Source organism: Diadema antillarum, unplaced genomic scaffold (genome assembly GCF_040938485.1).
Source record: "Diadema antillarum isolate AM-2024a unplaced genomic scaffold, OU_Dant_1.0 seq00000934_RagTag, whole genome shotgun sequence".
Taxonomy (NCBI): Eukaryota; Metazoa; Echinodermata; class Echinoidea; order Diadematoida; family Diadematidae; genus Diadema; species Diadema antillarum.
Window position 1 is genome coordinate 174,173 of NW_027271785.1, and position 21,129 is coordinate 195,301.

General features: G+C 38.0%; 1 protein-coding gene across 7 annotated transcripts in view; it reads right to left on the reverse strand.

Moving 5' to 3' along the window:
* The window catches only part of LOC139741558 (SRC kinase signaling inhibitor 1-like), a 158,501-nt gene that overhangs the window by 86,122 nt on the left and 51,250 nt on the right, over positions 1-21,129 (reverse strand). Inside the window, exon 1 of one of the 7 annotated variants that reach the window (XM_071652136.1) lies at positions 14,360-14,491. The exons of 5 other annotated variants lie outside the window; for them this stretch is intronic. The gene's annotated coding sequence lies outside the window, so the exon portion shown is untranslated. Of the gene's footprint in view, positions 1-13,775; positions 14,169-14,359; positions 14,492-21,129 lie in introns of those variants that run through there. One more of the 7 variants, XM_071652135.1, reaches the window with a different exon arrangement.

Sequence of the window (21,129 nt, forward strand, 5' to 3'; positions counted from 1 at the left end):
GTAGCATGTAGCCTTTAATAAACACACAAGTGTTCACCCTAGGGAGATTTAACTTCAGGTCAGGCATTCATGGGGTGTCCCAAAGAATGTGCTCCATGTATTGGGGTACTTACTTTCATTTAGCTCTCTAGGGATCAAATATCCTACCATCTCAAGGTGGTCACAGTCCTCAGTTTGAGTCCTGTGTTCAATGAAAACATCAGCTGCAGGTTATGCAGTAACACACAAAAGGGCTTTTTACACTTGTGTTTCTTAACCCCGGACTTTCTCTGACCCAGGACTATCGTTAGTCCCGTACCAATTTTTTCAGCTTTTTACACTCGCCAATTAGTCCCGTACTATCTCTTGTCCGGGGCTAAGGAGAAAACTGACCTTTTTACACTCGTATTTCTTAGCCCCGGACTTTCCAAACCACATGAATATTCATAATCACGCTGTGTACTGTACACGTACACGCACGCACCGGCAGCACTTGATTACCTCGTTTCTGATTGGTCCCCCCTTAGCCCCACCGTTGGTCCGGGGCTAAGCAAAAATTTACAAGTGTAAAAAGCCCTAAAGACTTCTATTTATTAACTCCTGAAATCTTGAAGGCATACATTGTACAATGTGCACAGCTGTTAGGATTTTATCTCTTGTATATAAAGCACCACTTTGAACTGTTTGAAACACCATCAGGGCAACTAAATAATAGATCTTATGAGATGTGAATTGAATTACATCATATTATACTGTAAAACGAGGAATGTTCACTTGCATTTCAATTTCGTGAATTTCGCGAGAGCCGAGTTTCATGAAATTAAAATGCACGCTAAAGATCTTGTCTACACAGTATGCATTGAGTGTAAGAGGCAACTAGCGAAAATTTCATGCTGCGAATAAGGCCATCGGTTCCTATTCGCAAAAATTTCATGCCATGAAAATAATATGTTTTACAAGACTTAGTATGAGGATATTCAGTTGAAGCTGCCTTTAATAAACTTTGCCCCTTAGAAGCAAACCTTGCACTGTAAAGTTTGTCTGCTTTCTCTTTGTATTTTTTGTCCAATAACATAAAGTAAAAAGAGGAAGAAGAGGATTTAATGTTGACATGTCACACTGCATGAGAAAACTCTACAACCAAATTATTTACTTACACTGATAAGAGACAAAACAATCCATTCATCTATAAAGTGTTTGTCATTGCTACAGTTTACTCTTTCATGAGTCATCAGCCACTTCACATGCCAGTAAACCACATCTTACCATGGACCACAGTAGGTAGGTCCATGGTCTAACCCACAAACACATAGCTGGGAGTGATGGCTACACATACCACAAGACACTGTGGAATCCAAACTCTGCACAACAAAGAACCAAAACTTGAATACCACAACAGATACCTGCATTGTTCCGAAATACATAAAACCATCCACAAATGACATCTCCAAAGGGCAGACAGGAAAAAAAAAACACACTCCTCAAGATCTGAGCAGGAAGTTCACTGACCCTGTGCACACTTGTTGACCTCTCCGTGTGGCACTGTTCAGCAAGAGAGTGATCACACTGTGATGTTGATATGCTTGAAGAGTTTTTGAAGATATCTGGTAATTGCAAATTATTTAAGACTGATCACATGAAGCGGTCTGATTGTGAACATTTATATAACTATTGAATGAGGAAAAAAATAAAAGGACAGAAGGTTCATCAAGAACAAAAGGATCATCTTTACAATAGCACCCACCAACCTTCAACCTCCAGATTCCTTTTGCAGCAAACACACCGACATTGTACACAAAACAAACAAGGAAATGAAGACAAGATCGTTCTGTAGAACATATGCCTACAAATAACCCTCTCTGTGTTTATGACACTGTAAAATAGCTTACCTCTCCTCTTTCGCCACGGTACAAAAACCCTCCAGAACCAAGATTTGTCCCTACGCTCCATATTCCATGTAAATACAATGTAGACGACTTCAACAAAAAGAGTTGGCCCAAAACGGGGTAATAAATCACGGCTGAAATGGTTAAGTGGGGAAGAAATCCACAGAAATCAGCATACACTGATCCAAGCAGGCCAGCTGGAGCTAAAATCCTGTCAATTTCAACAATCAACTTGACAGTAATTCTGCATCCACCTGCAAGGAGCAGCTTGGTTCATCGTTATGACGACTAAGGCATCCCAACAGAGGCACTCCCATCACAGCAAACTAGATATTCCTCAATATTCTCATTATTTTCTTCTTGCATTTCGTGACAGCTTTACCCTTCTCCCAGGGCACGATGTGAGCTCAGCTATTCAGCAACCAGGCAAAGTACAAGCATGCCTGAAGAGATATTGGCTGCATGTAAAATGGATGTTCTCCTCACAAGGGAAGGGCGAAGAAAACAGGGTCACCTCACACAAAAAGTCATAAAACCATGATGAAAACCACCTCCAATCACCACCTACAATTTCAAATGACTGTACAGATGAAGACAAGGCACTAGAATGAGTAGAGAGGAAAGAGAAATGCCAGGCCCTGTGTTCTGAGTGGAATTCCAGTCAGCTAACCAGATAATGAGCACACTGGTTGTACATAGTGGAGAATGCTGCCGTTAAATCCATCTAAGGGGTGCGTTTAGCCTCCTTAAAGCTCCTCACCATGATCTTTGCTCACACTCTATTCACTTCTTCTCATCTCAAAACCCCTCATCACTTTTCACAGTTCTAGCCATGCAACTAGTCTAATTCTTTAGCTCCTGTATAACGCAAGACTTATTTTCTTCTCAAGATTACCATTTCTCTCTTCTTTCCATTTCACTTTCTCTTGTTCTCCCACTATCGTTCCCGTACAGGTCCGTCTTTCTTATTGCCTGTCGCTAACAAAGACCTGGAATTAAAGAGTCTTTGACGCATTGCTAGTCAGAATTTCTGCTAGTTTTTAAATACATGTTGTAGTTCCACCTGCAAAGATTCACAGTCATAGAATGATGTCATCCATAGGTTTGTACTATGTACAATTTATGGGATTGCACAAAATGTGGACATCAACCGAGTATAGCATGCACAAAAACAATGCACTGTCAGTGTTGTCTCTAGAATGGGCAGATGAATCACATTAATCTGAACGATCAACTTACAATTGCATATCATGATGCTATGCCTGGTTACTTTTTGCTTGAAATCCCAACTATGCAAAGCAAAGGCAACATCTGCACATTTTTATTTATTTTCTTTTGTTCAAAGAGAGGCAGTTGTATCTTCAAATGAATATTGCTACATTACAATAATAATAATAAAAAGATTTCTATAAAGTGATGTTTAAGTTGATAAGATTTTTGTTAGGTTTATACTGAACTGGTAACGGTAACTAATGCATGATTATTATGTGACCCCCACAGAGTTTAACTTACATTATGTAGGTTTGCTAAGGACAACATAACACTTGTGTAGTTGGCTAATTTCAATTAATCATTAATGCTCCTACACTAACCACATATTTTTTTTTTTAATGGTTATTAAAGTCTGTCCTTAGCTTGAAGTGACATGAAGCATTTTTTTTTGTCCCCCTACACTATTTCATCATCAAGACAGTCATAGGTGTCTGCTTGGATGAATTTGATGGGTACGCAATGAGTGAGTCAGGCCATGTAGTTTGTACAGCATTTAATTAAAATTGGCTCATGGAGCAGATATGCTACATGCATCATTAGTTATAGTGAGCTTAAACCTAACACCCCATGACATGGAAATTAACAGCACCATATCAATACAGACATGGCTCTTCTCTATGTCCATGTATCCCAAAGTCAGTACGTCTTAATGACAAAAGAAACAAACTGTCTAACAAAACTACAAGTATAAAACCTCTGGGTGGAATTGACCACATATGACCATTTTGGCCAGTCTTGGTCCAATGACAATCACATGACCATAGTGTTTAAGACAAAGACAGCTGAATCTTTAGGATTTACAAACATTACTATGGGCTAAACCTACTCATTAATTTTCCCATGTTAGTTAAACAGTCACTGACCTGATGCGTCTGTGTCAATATTTCCTCACATCAACTTATCCAGTGACCTCTAAACAGTTAAAGGACAAGTCCACCTTCATACATAAGTGGATTGAGTGAAGGCAACAATATTAGTAAAACACATCAGTGAAAATTTGGGGAAAATTGGACAATCCGTTCAAAAGTTATGAATTGTTAAAGTAACTGCGCAGTCACTGCTGGATGAGAAGACTACCACAGTGTATGATGTCACATGCGTACAACGATATAAGGAAAATAAAAGAGAATTTCACAAAACTTTACTTTTTGAATAAAGTGCATTTTTCTTTGACTTGTTACTGACGTATGTTAAGGGTAATATTATTCCCCCTGCTTTCTGAAAGAGAGAAGTCAAGTGTTTATGCGAGAAAAGTGAAAATGTGTTGAATTTTCTTTATTCTTTCTTTATATCATTGTACACATGTGACATCACAAGCTATAGTAGTCTTCTCATCCAGCCGTGACTGAGCAGAAACTTCAAAAATTCATAAATTTTGAACGGATTGTCTGATTTTCCTCAAACTTTCACTGATGTGTTTTACTAATAATGCTGCATTCACAAAACCCACATGTCTATGAAGGTGAACTTGTCCTTTAAAGATAAGACATACTAAGATTTCTGCATCAGCCAAGAAACATTTTGGAATGTTACTGTTGACGTCATAAAGATTCAGCAAATCAATATCTTCTAGAAATATCAGAATTTCAATGATCTTTATCAACTCTAATCCACGTAGAAATAGATGAAGTTCCATACTCTCCATAGACGACAAATATAAAATGGTTAAAGTGGATACTATGTATTTTTGCATGAGTAATTTTTTGTGCTCGGCCAGGTAAAATGAAATTTGCTTGTTTTTAATTCCACAAAATCAAAACATTTAATAGTGGTACAGGCTGTCATAAGTAAAAATATTGTGTGCTTTCACACTGGTTTCTGGTTGTATGACATGCCTGCAAATTTTCACACCACAAAAATTGTCACTTTTAAAAGGTCACAATAGGATAATCATGGAGACTGCCCATGGTATCATATTGGATAGGAGTATCAATTCCATTCATTTCCAGTCTCTCTTGTAGCATTCAACCATGTATAGTTTGTTTTTCTGTGTTGTTATTCTTCCATCACATTCCTAATACTAGTAGTCAGTGCAAGGAGACAAAGTCATTATTATGACATCAGAGGTCTCTCCTCTAACATGAACACAGCACATAACAGCAACTAGTCTGATAGTACTGTATTCTAGACCCAACAGTGCCCAGGCGTGATATGGGCAATGACCAACTTATTTTAGCATCACAAAGCAGCTTTGGTATAAACTAATGAATTGAATACAACCTTACTCTGTAACCTTTAAAATGCTGGCAACCACTGTCAGACATTTTTTTTTCCTCTTGCAAATCCTATCATTAACACCACAATCTACTTCTCTGAAATGTTCCATCTAAACAATTCTGCAAGATTTCCTTTGTAATCTCTTCCAGACAGTCAACAATAATCCTTGCATGGAGACTAGCCGTAATCCATCTTAGGATCAAAAGACCATTTTTCCCTTGAAAGAAGATTAGTGGACCTCAAGAAGGGGACTCTTAAAACTCAATGGCACTGGACTTATTCAACAAGGAAAAACAACAAATAGGGCCTACAGACCCTGAATGAGAATAATATGCTACATACAGGAACTACTGTACAGTGTAAAACGAGGAATGTTCGCGTGCATTTTAATTTCGCAAATTTCGCGAGCGCCAAGATTCACAAAATTAAAATGCATGCAAAATTTCTTGTCTACACTATATGCATTGAACGCCAGTGGCAATTCGCGAAAATTTCATGCCACGAAAAAGGCCATCGGCTCCAATTCGCGAAAACTTAGTGCCGCGAATATATCATGCTTTACAGTATGTCACAGCAAAAATATTTATTAGCAATGCCTTCTAATTAATACTAACACATCAAACACTTGTTTGTTTAAATGTCATAAGACAACATTTAAAATTCATGCAGGAATGAGACGGAAGTATTTGAAACCAGATGTCGGCTTGTTCTCAGATCATTTTGACCTTAAAGGAAACCCAAACCTAGTAAGTGAAAGCGGCAACATTAGTAAAACACAGCAGTGAAAGTTTGAGGAAAATCAGACAATTGATGCAAATGTTATGAATAAACATTTTGGTGTTGGAACCGCTGGATGAGGACACTACTAGAGATTATGACATATATGTGTAGACAACAATATAAAGAAAATATAAAGGGAATTCCACAAAAATTGATTTTTCATGAAAATTACACATTCCATCAACTTGATACTGACATATATTCATATTGTATGTTAAGGGTAGCAATTATTCCCCTGCTTTCTGAAAGCAGTTAGTCAAGTGCTCTTTCATTATGCTAGAAAAGTGAATTTTTGTGGAATTTTCTTTAAATTTTCTTCATATTGTTGTCCACATAATTTGTACATCATAACCTCTAGTAGTCTCCTCATCCCACAGTTCCAACACCAAACCTTAAAAATTCATAAAAAATTCAAAATTAATACCTTTTGAATCGATTGTCCAATTTTCCTCAAACTTTCACTGATGTGTTCACTAATGTTGCTGCTTTCACTCAATCCACATTGCTCTTTGGGTTTGGGTTCCCTTTAATTCTTCCTGCTTTTGATGGGGTCAAGGAGCTATATGATGTACTTTATATGTTGGCCAATTAAAGTAAATAAGAGTAAATTTGTTTTGAACTCTGAGTAACATAATTCCAAACTAGAGATTGTAATTTGTCATCACTGACAAATTAAGGTGATCCGATTTTTTTTATCAATGATTCGAGTCCTGATACTGCAAAGTCTCAGCTACAACATATCAAAATCTGAGAGAAATTCACCGAAGCATAAGTAAGATAGTGCTCGATAAAGAGAGTCATGTCAATTTTCACATCTAAAAAATTCCCTCCCATAGAGATAACACGTCATAGCGAACATAGAAAAAGAAGTACATATGACCTTTGACCCCACTTTGCACAGACAAGATGGCATCTGAGCAAAAAGTGGTTATTTTATAAAATGATCCCTGTAACATGGATTTTACGTGTGCAAAATATGGGAAAGATAGGTCATGTATTCACCAAGATACAGGATGAAACATTTATGACCTTTGACCCTAATTTACATACCCAAGATGGCGTCTGATCAAGTAGTTGTTATTTTATGAAATAATGTTCGTGACATGAACTAAACATGTGCAAAATATGGTGGTGATAGGGTATGTTTTTCTTGAGTTATTGCACATAAAGTTGCAAAAAGAAAGGAATATCTCAATACATCGAAGATAAACTTTAATTTCAACCAAGTTTTTTCACGTGATCCCGACAACGTATGAAAAAACAAAGGGCACACTTACGATAGCCCTACATCTCAGCTACAACATATTAAAACCTTAGAGAAATTCACTAAAGCATAAGTGAGCTAGTGCTCGATAAAGATAGTCATGTCAATTTTCATTTCCATAAAAATTGCACTCCCATAGAGATTACACGTAAACTGGTCAAATTTGACAAGGTTACCTTCAATCCATTTTTTCGAGGTGATGTCGTCATCTAATGAAAATTGTGTATTTAATTTATGAAAGAGCATTTCATAAGCTACAACATATTGAAATTTGGGTGAAAATTGGCAAAGGATAAGTGAGATACGCTCGAGTAAACTTGAAATTTGATGACGTCATTTTGAAAATTTACTTTTTTTACTTTATTAAGAAATTTGATATCTTTTAATCATTTTTTCAGCATCGCCAACCCATGAAATGACATATACAACTCATCAGCTTTCAGAATATGTAAAGGAAATGGGGGGTCACCGTCCATCCTGACGAGTAAAATCGGATTTAAGATTTGCGGTTTTTTGGCATAGTTGCACTGTCTATCGCCATTGACGCGCGCGCGGAATTTCAACTTTGACGGGCCCGTATGACGTCATATTGAGTCGGATTGACTTGAAACTTGGTAGAAATATTCCTTCACATTTCAGACATCTGATCACAGTGAAAAAAATGGGAAATTTCGATTGCATATGAGCTGTGCGTGCGTATATGCGCGCGCGCGTACGCGTCCGTCCGATTTTTTCATTTTTTCAAAAAATGCTCTAAATGGTCTGAAACGTGTGCAAAAAAATTTTGGGCTTGATTGGAGCATACAAATATTTCAACGCGCGCGTTCGCGCACGTTTTAAGAGAAAATATAAATTTTGACAATATGAATAGAATTCGCTTGACTTGAAATATATGTGACGTAAATTTCATTTAAAAATTCCATCCCATTAATGAGATATGATTGAGAATGTGTTTTCATATAATGACGTCATAGTGACGTCACGGTCAACTGATCACAATGATTTTACTTGATCTGTCGTCTTTGGGACACGATACATACATGGTATAAGTTTGAACTTGATAGGCATAGCACTTTCTGAGCTAACCTCTGCACAACTTTTGAGGAGAAATAAAGAAAGAAACAAAGAAAGAAGAATAAAGAATCAGTACAGATACAGAAGGTGATCCGAGAGGATACTCGGATCACCTAAAAATACAGATAAACAGACACATACACTTAATGCAGCCTGAGAATGAACACTCTTTAAAGAGAAACATTTCACACACATTGCTATAGTCAATTTAAATTTGAATGAGAAATGACCTCTTTGAAATTTAGATTGCACCATTTTCCATGAGGAAGGCAACAGTAGATCAAGCATGCGGACTCTCCTATTATTGCTCATTATATAGTATTCATTGAAGTCTCTTTCAAGACTTCCACAGTAAAATGTCCCTAACTTCTGATAAAAAGGTTTCCCTACAGCCTGTTAATATTCACATATAATGTATATTGTTCAGTAAAGCTGTCTCTTGTACTTGAATATGATTAAGAAATTATCATAGATTTTTGTCATTTATATTTCTTGCACTGGCTTCAGTGAGTCATACTGGAATAAAATTGAATAATTATTTTGCTACTTTAATAGTGAAACATTAATTTGTATCTCATAATGCAGACGCGTACAGTACAGGATGGCTGAACAGATTTTTTTACCTCACAAGGAAGTACACTGTAATATCAATAAAATAAAAATGGCATGAGTTTCTCTGGCACATTGCATGCATCTTGCTTGGATCTGCTCGTCTCTGGGCTCTCGTTACATCTGACTCACCCTTATAGGCATCCCTGGGCAGATCGTCAAATCTCTGATTCAATTTAAGCAAGCTATTGCGACACGTGTACATCTCAGAAAAAATTTCATCTTATTCTACATCCGTCAGGAGTCATGCCTGATAAAATCATCACCCACAACCATAGCGATGCTGCCAAGTAAAACTTTTGGAGACGGACAGACGACAGCACAAGTTGCAATTTTCCTGTCGCTCTGACTTTAACAATGTACTAGTACTTAAAATCAGGAAATTACCCACTGAGAGCTTTCAGGACTCACTTTCCTGCATTTTTCCACTTTTCTCTGCTCTTCAATAAAATACATTATGAACCTTAAATGAATGAGTAGACAGAATCTTTTTAATCCTGTATACAACATGTAATTCTATTCAAATTCATGTATCTAAATTAAATTTATTCTATAAAGCTGCCATATAAAAAGGTTTGCTGACTTAAATCATTTGAGTGTACAGTACACAGATGGATAAAGATGTCTCTCTCTAGTTTGCCAGTGCAGTCAAACCTGTCTATAGCGGCCACCCAAGGGAGGCGAAAAGATTGGCCATTATAGACAGATGGCCGCTATAGACAGGTTATCCGACTTTTGTCTACATGTACATGTATAATCATTGTATTCATCTATAAGTACTTACTTACATGTGTATACAGCTGTACGTACATGTATGCACACATGGTACTTCATGCATTGGACAATACTGCTGGTGTTGATCAAGTTGTTGCACAGTAGCATGTGTACAGTCATAAAGAAAGCTTTTATACACTATTAAGTGCATTATTATGACTGAATGAGTGATGAATGCAGCGGTGGGATCACCGAATGTTACCCATGAATGACTGGCACGGCTACAAAGCAGAAACACACACTGAATTATCAGCTCGGCTGCGGCTCCATGTGGGTCTGTGGCCGCTACAGACAGGTTAAAATCTACTGCGGGAAACAAAATTTGTGGCCGCTGGCTGCGTTAGACAGGTGGCTGCTATACACAGGGAGATCAACAGGGCTTTTCTCTCAGGGGGATTTTTCAGTGGCTGCATACGGCAGGTGCCCGCTATAGACAGGTGCCCGCTAAAGGCAGGTTTGACTGTATTTGCTAAGAATGAATAGAAATAAGATTTTGACACCTACATTATACTACATAGTGTACAACATCACCGTGTAATAAAGTGTTCAATGTTCCCACCATCCTGATAAACACACAGACTTCATCTGATCCACACTGCATCAAGTTTTGATCACTGGTAACCCTTAAATAAGCTGCGAATTACTGTAAAAATGGGACAAAGTATTGATAAACTGAACGATTTGCACAAGCTTCATAGTGAATGAGAAAAACCTGTTAAACTGGATGATTTTTCAAACATACACAGAAGGGACAGGAAGAAGAAAGAAAGAGAGAGAGAGAGAGGAAAGGAGATGGTGTGAGAGAGAGATGGTAGGAAGACAAAGCTGGAGGTTGTAATGGAGGAAGGTAGAGAGAGAGGGATCTGACCCACACAGATCCAATTTCTGCATGCAGTTAATCAGAGTGTTCTACTGGACAGAGAGGGCTTTCACATTTACTGACAACTTGCTGGATTAAAATTGTATCTTTATTATTAAAACCCAATAGCTCTTTTGTGAGAACTAAATCATACTTCAGAATGTGTTTCTCAAGTCATAGCCAGCCACAGTTCTGTGTTTTTGACCTGTTGAGGACGAGTCCCGAGTATACTCGGGCAAGCGTCTATGGGAAATGTGTGCTGCAGCAAAATCAAACCGTCCTCAACGGTTAAAGGTGCATGGTCCCGGTGTTTTAGTCAAATGCGTACGCGGGCGCATGGTGCAAGTTTCCTATAGAGACCTACGCTATCAACTCCTCTTTGGCGCTTACGCTGTGGCCCACTTTCCCGAGTCCGAAGAAGTCCGATCCACTGTAGTCAGTGGTCCGATCGGCTCATGATTCGGCTGAGAGGAATGACAGCTTTAGCAAACTTCTTTTGTGAAGTCATAATAAGAAGCACATCAGTATGCACGCACCCTGGCATTACTACAGACTACGCGATGCGCAGAGAAGACAACGAAGGCAACGTTACTTAGCAACACCTACGCACTTTACTCTTGATGACAGCTCAACTTCGGTAATCCTCGTAGCAATGCTAACGGTGATCCGCAGTATCATCAACAGCGCCCTCTACACTACCGGAACTATGCACCTTTAAATCAACTTTGCTCAAATATGAACCAGTGCATACAACTGTACAAGTATTTCTGATATGAACGCTTAACCCTCTAGAATAGAATTGAGGAGTTGGAGCTGAGCAAGATCTTGTACTTGATGCAATGATGGAGCCATGCATGGTGCCTACATAATGTACATCTATGTACAGTAAATACGTACCACTACTGCTCTCATGTACACATACATCAAGAGATACGCTGCATACTCAAATGGTTGCAGTTTAGAAACATCATTCCAAACGAGTTTAGTTTCAGTATGAAAGCACTCCCTGTACACAAATCATGGAGTGAGTCAGGGCAGGTGTTCAGGGGGAGCGCCCTGTATTCCTACACCCTTTGGGATCCCCCTATCGCCTCCTCACTCAACTCATCCTTTGTCTGATACACATTGCATTGGCTCCATTTACACTACACCACTGATGAAAGCTAGCCTCGTTCAGAGAGCCTCAAGTGTGTGGGCTTTACCTTTCTCCATAAATGACCTCCCCACAATTCTAAGGGCTTGTTTCATGAACAAAGACAAGAAATGTGGATGAAAAGGGTGAGGGGAAGGAGGTACAATGTAGTAGATGAGTCTGTAAGCTGCACAGGTGCCAACAGATATTGTCAGTGCAGCTAATAAGGCTTCCCTCAATGTTGAAGTCAAGTGCAAAGACTTGATGAAATGTAATCAATGCATCACATAGATGTCAAATGAATACCTCAAACTTGGTGACTCTCATTCTAAATTCTAGTTACAAATCAACAACAAATTTATAATGCTTAAATTCTATTTCAATTGTTTGAAATTCATATTATAACACAGAAAGAAAAAGAAAGAATTGGTTCATTTCAACTGGCTGAGTACTAGGGCACATTTGTCACTTTGGATTCAATACATTCACATAAGATTTTCAATGCACAAACCAAATAAACAAGTTTTGTTTGAAGTCTAAAATGGCCCAGAATGTCAACTTCTGTGGTCACATCAAACAAATTACTCAGGATTTATTCAGGATCTCATCCAGATATCTCTGTACAGCGTCATCGTCCAGAGATGAATTACTGACCAGGTGTACTGCAATTACTGAAACAGTGGAAATTTTCACCGTGCGGAATTTCTGCGCATTTCGCGCAACCAAAAGCTAGCGCAAAAATAAAAGCATGCGAATATTATTGCATGCTATGCATAGAATGTTCCAGTAGGCATAATCAATGTCCTGATTCTACAGAATTAATAACACTAGAAATTAATGTTACCCGGAAATTACTCACACGAATATTATCCACTTTTACAGTACCTGACATTACTCGCAATCTTCCCACATTCTGATTAATTAAAGGAGTGTGCTTTGACACAAATTTTCAAACAAACAAACAAAAATATGATATGGTAAACATCCTCCCCAACAATATAATTTGTGAAACATGAGTTATTTGGACTAGGGTTCTATATGTACCAAAAAAAAAAAAAAAAAACACTACGCACATACAGGCAGATAGGGCCTATACAAACAGACAGACCTAAAGACAACTACCAAACTACTGGCCTACCGTAAAAGGCGCCTAATGGCCATAAAAAAAAAGAAGATCAAATTTGTAATTGACAACATAATGTTATCATCAAGCTAGAACTCTTCTGGATCATTCTCAAAGTTTAAGATTAATTTCTTCAGATTACTGTTTAAAAGTGGAAATTTTCACGGCGTTGAAATTTTCGCACATTTCGTGCAACCAGAAACTAGCGCGAAAATAAAAGCATGCAAATATTTTTGCATGTCATATATTCCAGTACTTACTGTCTTGATTCCACGGAATTAAAAACTCACGAAACTCTTCTTACCGGGCCGAGCACGAAAAATTAGTCGCGCGAAAATATCCACTTTTACAGTATAAAGAGAGCTCCAATACAATGATAAAAAGTATTTGAACTTAAATGCACATGACTGAAAAGAGCATCCTTTAACACATAACTGGCAGTGGAGAAGAAACCAGTGAAAAGGGGATTGATTAATTATATGCCAATGATTAAACACATACCTGAGAGCCAGCCAACAAACAGCGTATTGTACATCAACCTACTACCGTGGCCCGTGGGTAAATAATCTCAATCAAAGATGCAACATTCAACATCACAACGCTCATTTACAATTGTATGCAATACATTCCATTCTTGCATTTATATATTCCAACCCATGCACTAAAATACACAGATAAGGTTTACGCAAAACTACAATTTGCATGTGGCCCTGGCTACCACTCTACGGTTGTTTTCTAGGAATGACAGTATTTTCGACATTTGTGCACGGATCCAGTGCAGTCAACCCACAAACTAATCCACTTACACACAAGCTGATGTCGATCACAACGAAGGACGTAATCCATGTCTGAAATCCAACAAGCACACTTGTGTTCCTCTTGATCCGATATTTTCACTTTTGTATAACACGTTTAAGGAATTTGCTGCACTAAAGGGGGAAAACCGTTTGCTTCCAATATAAATTCAACCTGAGAATTTTATCCATCCCTTGTGTACCAGTAGTACGATGACAACGAAGCAGAAACTGTACACAGACCACACAGTCATCAATCATAAAGTTATTGTGTACTTCCCAGCACCAACTGTAATCAAACTGTTGATGTTGTTACACCGAGAGAAGCCATGTAATTTGCCACCAACAATGCAGTTTTTGTCTAGTATGTAATGATTCCAAGCATGCAGCCAAGGTTCTTCGGGCTCACCAAACCGTGAATGAAACAGAGCTCAAGGGGAATGCAGCAGAGCATTCATACAACTCAAATCAACAAATGAGAGAACCTGAGGCAGAGTAAAATTCAGACTCCACACCTCCTACTCCAGCTCTTGTCCTAAAAATGCTGCCCGCAAATTTGAAGTACATGAACAATGAGGTCATTCCAAACAGCTCACCTTTTTTTTCTGCCGTCCACCATTCATCAGAAGTAAATCCCTTGACCGAAGCAATGAAAGAAGCACTTGTTTAGTTGTGTACTGACACCACACATCACAAATTTTCTGTGTGTGGGCTGTGTGTATCTGACATGTGTGTATCCCCCTATGATGTCATCCCTAATGTGCAAAGATAGATTTTTTTCCCCTGCCTGCTGTCTTGCTGAAATGTGTGTATGTGTTCTGTTGCATGATATGTGCACACACTACAAGTGTGTGTGATGCAACTCTCATCCAATCTACACCACAACCAGCATCCACTCTGGGAGGAGATTGGGCTACTGTTATTACCTTGTGAACTGAAATGGCTGAATGCATCTGAAAGAAAGAAAGGACAATGGCCAGTCTGGAGGTAAACCCAAGCAAGCTGGCTGGCTCCTATTGTGTGCCTATGGTCTATTGGCTTTACAAGGACAAGCTGATGGTCTATGACTAATAGCTCTTCCCACTCTAGATTGAAATGCAGTGAAGACAAACTTGAACCTGATATAAACAATGGGGAGCTTTGTCCTGTTCATGCAAGATTAGAGTGACTTAAAGCTAGAAGGAAACAACAATTCTACAGTAATCTAGCACTCAAAAACATCATACAACCTGCCATTATTCTGAAAATAAAAAAATGATAATTTTATCTTTATCTCAGAAATATTTGGTTATATCTATTCAGTGATCTGATGAGGATACACAAGCATGAATGAACATGTATCATAACATATTCAAGCTTTTCTTGCTCTCTTTTTTTTAAAGAAATAAATCTCTTTGACCTCTTTAAGGCTTAATAAACGTGAAATATATGCAGAAAAATGAATGAACTTGTATCATAATATATTCAAGCTTTTCTTGCCTTTTTTTAAAGAAATAAATCTCTTTAATCTCTTTAAGGCTTAATAAACATGAAATATATGCAGAAATGTTTGCACAATCTTCAAGTCACATACTGCACCCATGATATATATGCCTCACTTAGTCTGTGTCTATTTGTTTAAAAAAATCAAGACTACATAAGGCTCCTAGGTTGGATTTTTTTCTGACTATTTCCAGAATTTCTGGTTCTTGTTTGTTTGTGTATTTTTTTGCATCTACCCCCCCCCCCCCCCCCCCCCCCCCCCCCCCCGCTCATTCAGTCTGCATGGATGTGAGCATGGACCCGTAGGTCCATGATGTGAGCAAGATGTAATTCCTGTTAAATGGCAGTTAATGCATTTTCAAGAATACTCGGTGATCTCTTGCCATTGTGTTTGTCTCTCAGACAGAATACAAGAATCACGAGATCGATCAAAATTCAATTTGTGGGTAATAACCATCATCTTGACAATGTAGACTAATGCAGTAGCCAGATGTGTCCAAGATTTCTCTACCAGATTGGCCAGAAAGCATCAGCATTTTGTGCATGTGTCAAAAGTGTGGATCTCAGCCAAGTTTGGCAGATTTCTAAACCATCTGCCTCAACCATCCTCCCTCACCTGTCAGTAAAGTTGTGCAGTAACTTATTATGTATTGTGGTATAGTTTGGCCAAACTGGCAAATGATCTGCCCTGATTGAATTCTATCTATATGAAAAAAACGAAGCCACAAATCAGACAATTGATGCACAGAATATGGAACAAAGTCAGCTCTGCATTCATTTTCCTAAAGACTATGATGCTTACAAGAAATATTATGGTATCTGAATGAAAACTATACGAAGTGAATAACTTGGTATATTAGTTACCTACCGTGGTATTTTAATGAGAATAGTGCTAACAAACTACCATACTGTGGTATTTTAAACAAGGCTTGACATTGCAGTGGCCCAGTTGCCTGGGGCCAACAGAAGTTGATTTCAGGCCACCAAATTTGTCTTTCAGTGGCCAGATCTGGCACATAGTATCCAAAATGAATTTTTATATTTCCTATTATTTCGAGCCACCAAAATTTCCAAATCAAAGATTTTAGTGGCCCAAACAGGCCACATGAAAAAAAAGTTAGTGTCCAACCCTGTAATACCATGTTAATATTAACAATTATGAATACTACCTTAAGTGCGCAGAACTCATTCTATTGAGGAGTATATCACTAAGAAAGAAAGAAAGAAAAAGATTGTTTTTTTCTCTACCTCCAGAGGTTGAAATCAATGCGATACCTGATAGAGCAATGACCCACAAACTGAATACTTTAGTTCTCCATGCTACCAGTCATGGACAGAATGCATCTAACAAGATTAACATTCCAAAAGTCACTTCTTTACACCAGGCTATGTGTCTTTATCCTCTCTAGTATTTCTTACTGTGGTATCCATTTCTGCTGAGAGATTCTTAGTATTTTAACTTAATATCCAGGGTTCATGACCAAAGTTCTCCTCTTGCAGACAAAAATGATAGAGTTGTGAGTATCATATCTCCTCCTGTTTTGCCTAGGACTTGGTTGGGAGCTATGATAATACACAACCATCTGTCATCTTGGTGTTTCACAACTGAAATGAACCAACTGACAACACAGATTACCACGCTTCTGATTTAGGACAATAAATGACACATTCACTGCCTCACCTATTTCTCTATGTGCTCTTTTTTTAAGTTTTCTTTTTATCATTTTTTTAGAGCTAGCCATACAATATACTTATTAGTCTACTTCTTTTGGACTTTTCCCCCCACAAATTTGAAGGGGAGCTTTACTTGATTGGAATGATTTTTTCTTTAGAATGAAGACTCTTAATGGCAAATGCTTCACAGTATGCAGTCGTTGTAAATAGCTTCTTGGTTTGTGCACACATTTTGACTAGACTAAACTTTAACCCATTGCGGACAGACTGATTTTGCTACAACACACATTTCCCACAGACACCTGCCCGAGTACTGTAAAAGTGGTTTCTTTCGCGGTGGTTTTATTTTCGCGCTTTTCGCGCTTTGAGGTTGAACCTCGAATTTAACATCACGCGAAAATGTTTTGAACTCGTCGCTTGTTACAACGCTATCATTACCGACCGCAAATTTAAACACACGCGAAAAAGTCGGCACCGATGGAAACCGCGAAAGTTTCTGTACGCGAAAGAAACCACTTTTACAGTATACTCAGAAGTCATTCTCAACTGGTAATATGAGAGTACATTCTACAGTATTTCACTTACGTGTGGTCATGCCCGCACTGATTCTGAGGGGAGATCCTTACGAATCATGGAGTAGGATGTCGTTATTGGGAAAAGCTGCTTTAATCCGTGCAGGTTATTGAGCAAGTAAAAACAATGACGTCCAGGCGTACAAATCAGGATTTGAATGATAGCATAGAGGACATAGATCAGGCTGGCATAAAGCATGCTGAGTGGTGTGTTTGCGCTTCACAAACACAGACTTTGCCCTCTTACCTCCAGATGACCACTGACTCAATCTAATGAATCACTCATTAAACCATGAACCCTTATCACACCTGAACCTTGTTTTTTTCAATTTATATCATTAGAGAAGGTGTTGATGGGGCAGTTTAACCTCACACTGAGGCATAACCTCCTGCAAAGTCACAGCGTCAATACATTTTGTGAGAACAAAGTTGATAGACTTGTCTATTTGAATAATGGTTGTTGCTACGTCAGGGACATGAACTGTTGTGTTATGAATAAAAAGCTGTGTGTGTCATTTAATCTGCTGAAGCTTACAATCAAGTAATACTGGTATATTAGAGAACTGTACTTTGCAACTGATTATAGAAATAACCCATTACTACAATCAGACAAAACAAGGAAATAGATAAATGTACAGAAACACAAAGGCTAATAATGGTAGAAATGCTATGTCTCATCTTGACGAAGTCTCCCATTTTTAATCTCTCCTATCAAATATCACAAGGGGATGTCAATTGTTTCAAAATGTAAGAAACAATGTTCAATATTCTTTGAATTGTGTGGAGGCTCTGTAAATCAAGCAACCACAAACTTTTATTTAACCTACCCCATATGTAAACTTGTCCATGCTGAAAAATACTACAATGATGAGAACAAGTCAATCTGCCATTGATATATAGGCCTACTACACAGCTGGTCATCTTATTTCCTTATTTTGTTCAAGAAAGAAAAAAGAGAGGAGAATACAAACCCATTGGTGAAAACATTTCGAATACTGAGAGTCGTGCTCCTGGCTCATCTGTAAGTTCTGCAAGTTGTGTCTTTTTGATGAGAATTGACAGAAATTAAACAGGCTTGTGGAGAAAGGGCCTGCTTTTGACATTGTAGCAGCTTTCAGAGTACCCATGGTCCAATGCTTAAGCCTACAAGCCCCCCAGTGATTTTCTTTGTAAATGTCTTCCACTGAGTGAAAGCGATGGCCCAAGACCATTTTTTGTTTCCTTCTTCAATCAAAACCACAAAGCTGCACTCTCCTTCATATGGGGGGGGGGGGGGGGGGGGGGTCTACCATGGTCCTTCCTTTTTTCTTTACGGCTGCCTGAGTTCATTGACCTCTGAGTGAGAAAGGACACAATGGTCTAGCTGTCCCTAACATCATCCCTTTTCTGTTAGCTCCTTTGTGACCCATCACCTGGCAGCTCCACAGGATACCTCTTGATTATTACCCTAAATCCTTAATCCCCTAATCCAAGGGATTAAATCTCTCAATATCCACAGTCTCTAAGATGGACACAAAGTATACATGGTATGAGGATGTTTGGCCCTACAGCTTGCATTAATCCTTAAAGCATGATAAGAATGGCAAAGTGTGTGTACTGAGGCAAAGACTTTGAAGCACTTCAAAGAGTTGTCTCATTGAAGATGACAGGAAAATCTTAAATTGACATTTATTTCTGGATGGCAACATCACTGAGATTCTTCATGCTTGGTATTTAATACAGTACATAAATTATGTTAACCATATTGAAAAACAGGCTACTCCAGGGACTTCTTTTTTCCATATACGCAGTCAGATGATACTGAGTTTATGTCTGTCTTTTTTTTAATGAAAATCAGCTATTTGCATCATTGATATTCAAGGATGTCAATTAATTCCAGCTCCAGATAGTAAACCCAGGTCCAGTCATAAAAGGTATTTTTCTTTTGACATAGGGCTTATATTGTTCTTCTAATCATACCAGACCAAGCTGCACACACAAAAAGCAGAAGTAAAAAACAAATCTAAAAATCTGACATAGAAAGCAAGTACACACACACACACACACACACACACACACACACAAATCCTTTTCTGGTGCAATTCATGCTAATGAGCTGACAAGCACAAATGGTGCATCATTAAGGCTGAAGAACTGAAGATAATTTATGCTGCCATTGTATGTGTGTGTTCATCTATCATACAAGTATAGCAGATGACAGGCATGTACAACACGTCTATTATGTATAGATAATTCACTATGAATGTTCAACGCAGTATTCTGTCATAGCAATCATTGCAAAAACTGTCCACAGATTTTTTTTTCCTTTTTTTTTATTATTCCCAATCAAAGAACAAGAAAGGAAAGAAGTGCAATTTGGCTTCTAAACGTCGGTACGACCAAACTGAACACTATAACATTCCAATAATAGAGTTACTGTAGTTTGTGAGAACCACTTTGAGCAAAATGTTATACATAGAACTGCCATGAAAAGTGTGAGAGATGCTGTGACATTGTTCAAACAGTAGATGACCCTGAATAAATCTTTAATAAGACAAGGATCAAAAAGCATATCATTATCATGTCTGAAATCAATCTCCTTCTACTCATTCAGTCCTACGCTGGGTTTCTTTCATTGAAAAGCACAAAAATCACTTCTCAAGGCAGCCTAAAGCATGTATTTGTCTGATCTAGCTTAAAGGGATCATACAGTTTTGGTTGAGACCTAATTTGGGGTTTCTAACATTTTTTGGTGAAATAATGAGAAACCTCTTATGAAATATGGGAGAGAATGTAATTCTGTGAGGAATTCAACGTTTATTTGATGAAAATTGGTTTCGAAATGGCTGAGATATCAAAAAAAAACCAATTCTAATAAAGTGTGGGACCCACACTTTATTACGAATGCTTTGTTTTACTTTGTTTTTGGATGTTTCAGTCATTCCAAACCCGATTTTCATCAAATAAACTTTGAATTCCTCTTAAAATGGTATGCTCTGTACTATATCATAAGTATTTTCTTGTTATCTCACAAAAAGTTAAAAGCCCAATTCTCATCTCCACTAATACTATACTATCCCTTTAAAGGAGAGAGAGAGAAAAAAAAAATCATGTCTCTTCTAATTCTGTCCTACTACTGTATACATTACACTCGTCAGGGCCTTGTACATTATCACCAGGAATATATTCCAAGAACGTCTGGAGAGTCAGCTATTGAGTCTACTATTTAAGTCCCTACCAAGGATGACATCCCAAGGAAGATTAGCTAAAGACCATTAAGAGACACTAGGGGCTGATCAAAACAATTTGTCCCTGTTCCTAGGCCACAAATACAACCAAAACAACTGACTCATGTTTGACCATCTGATACAAGACATTCCTCCATTTAAAGGAAGTCTTGCAATATCACTGGCCTTCTACAGTTAATCATACTTGGAAAATCAAATAAAAAGTAGCATCAAAGACTCAAAGCATTACACTTCAAATTACACCGTTACGAAACCAGAAATATTCGTGGCATGAAATTTTTGCGACTTGGAGCAGACACGGCCTTTTTAACAAAATTAAATTTTTGTGAATTGCCACTGGTATTCAGTGCATAGTGTAGACATGAACTTTTGCAGGCATTTTAACTTACTTGGCTCCTCATGAAATTTGCA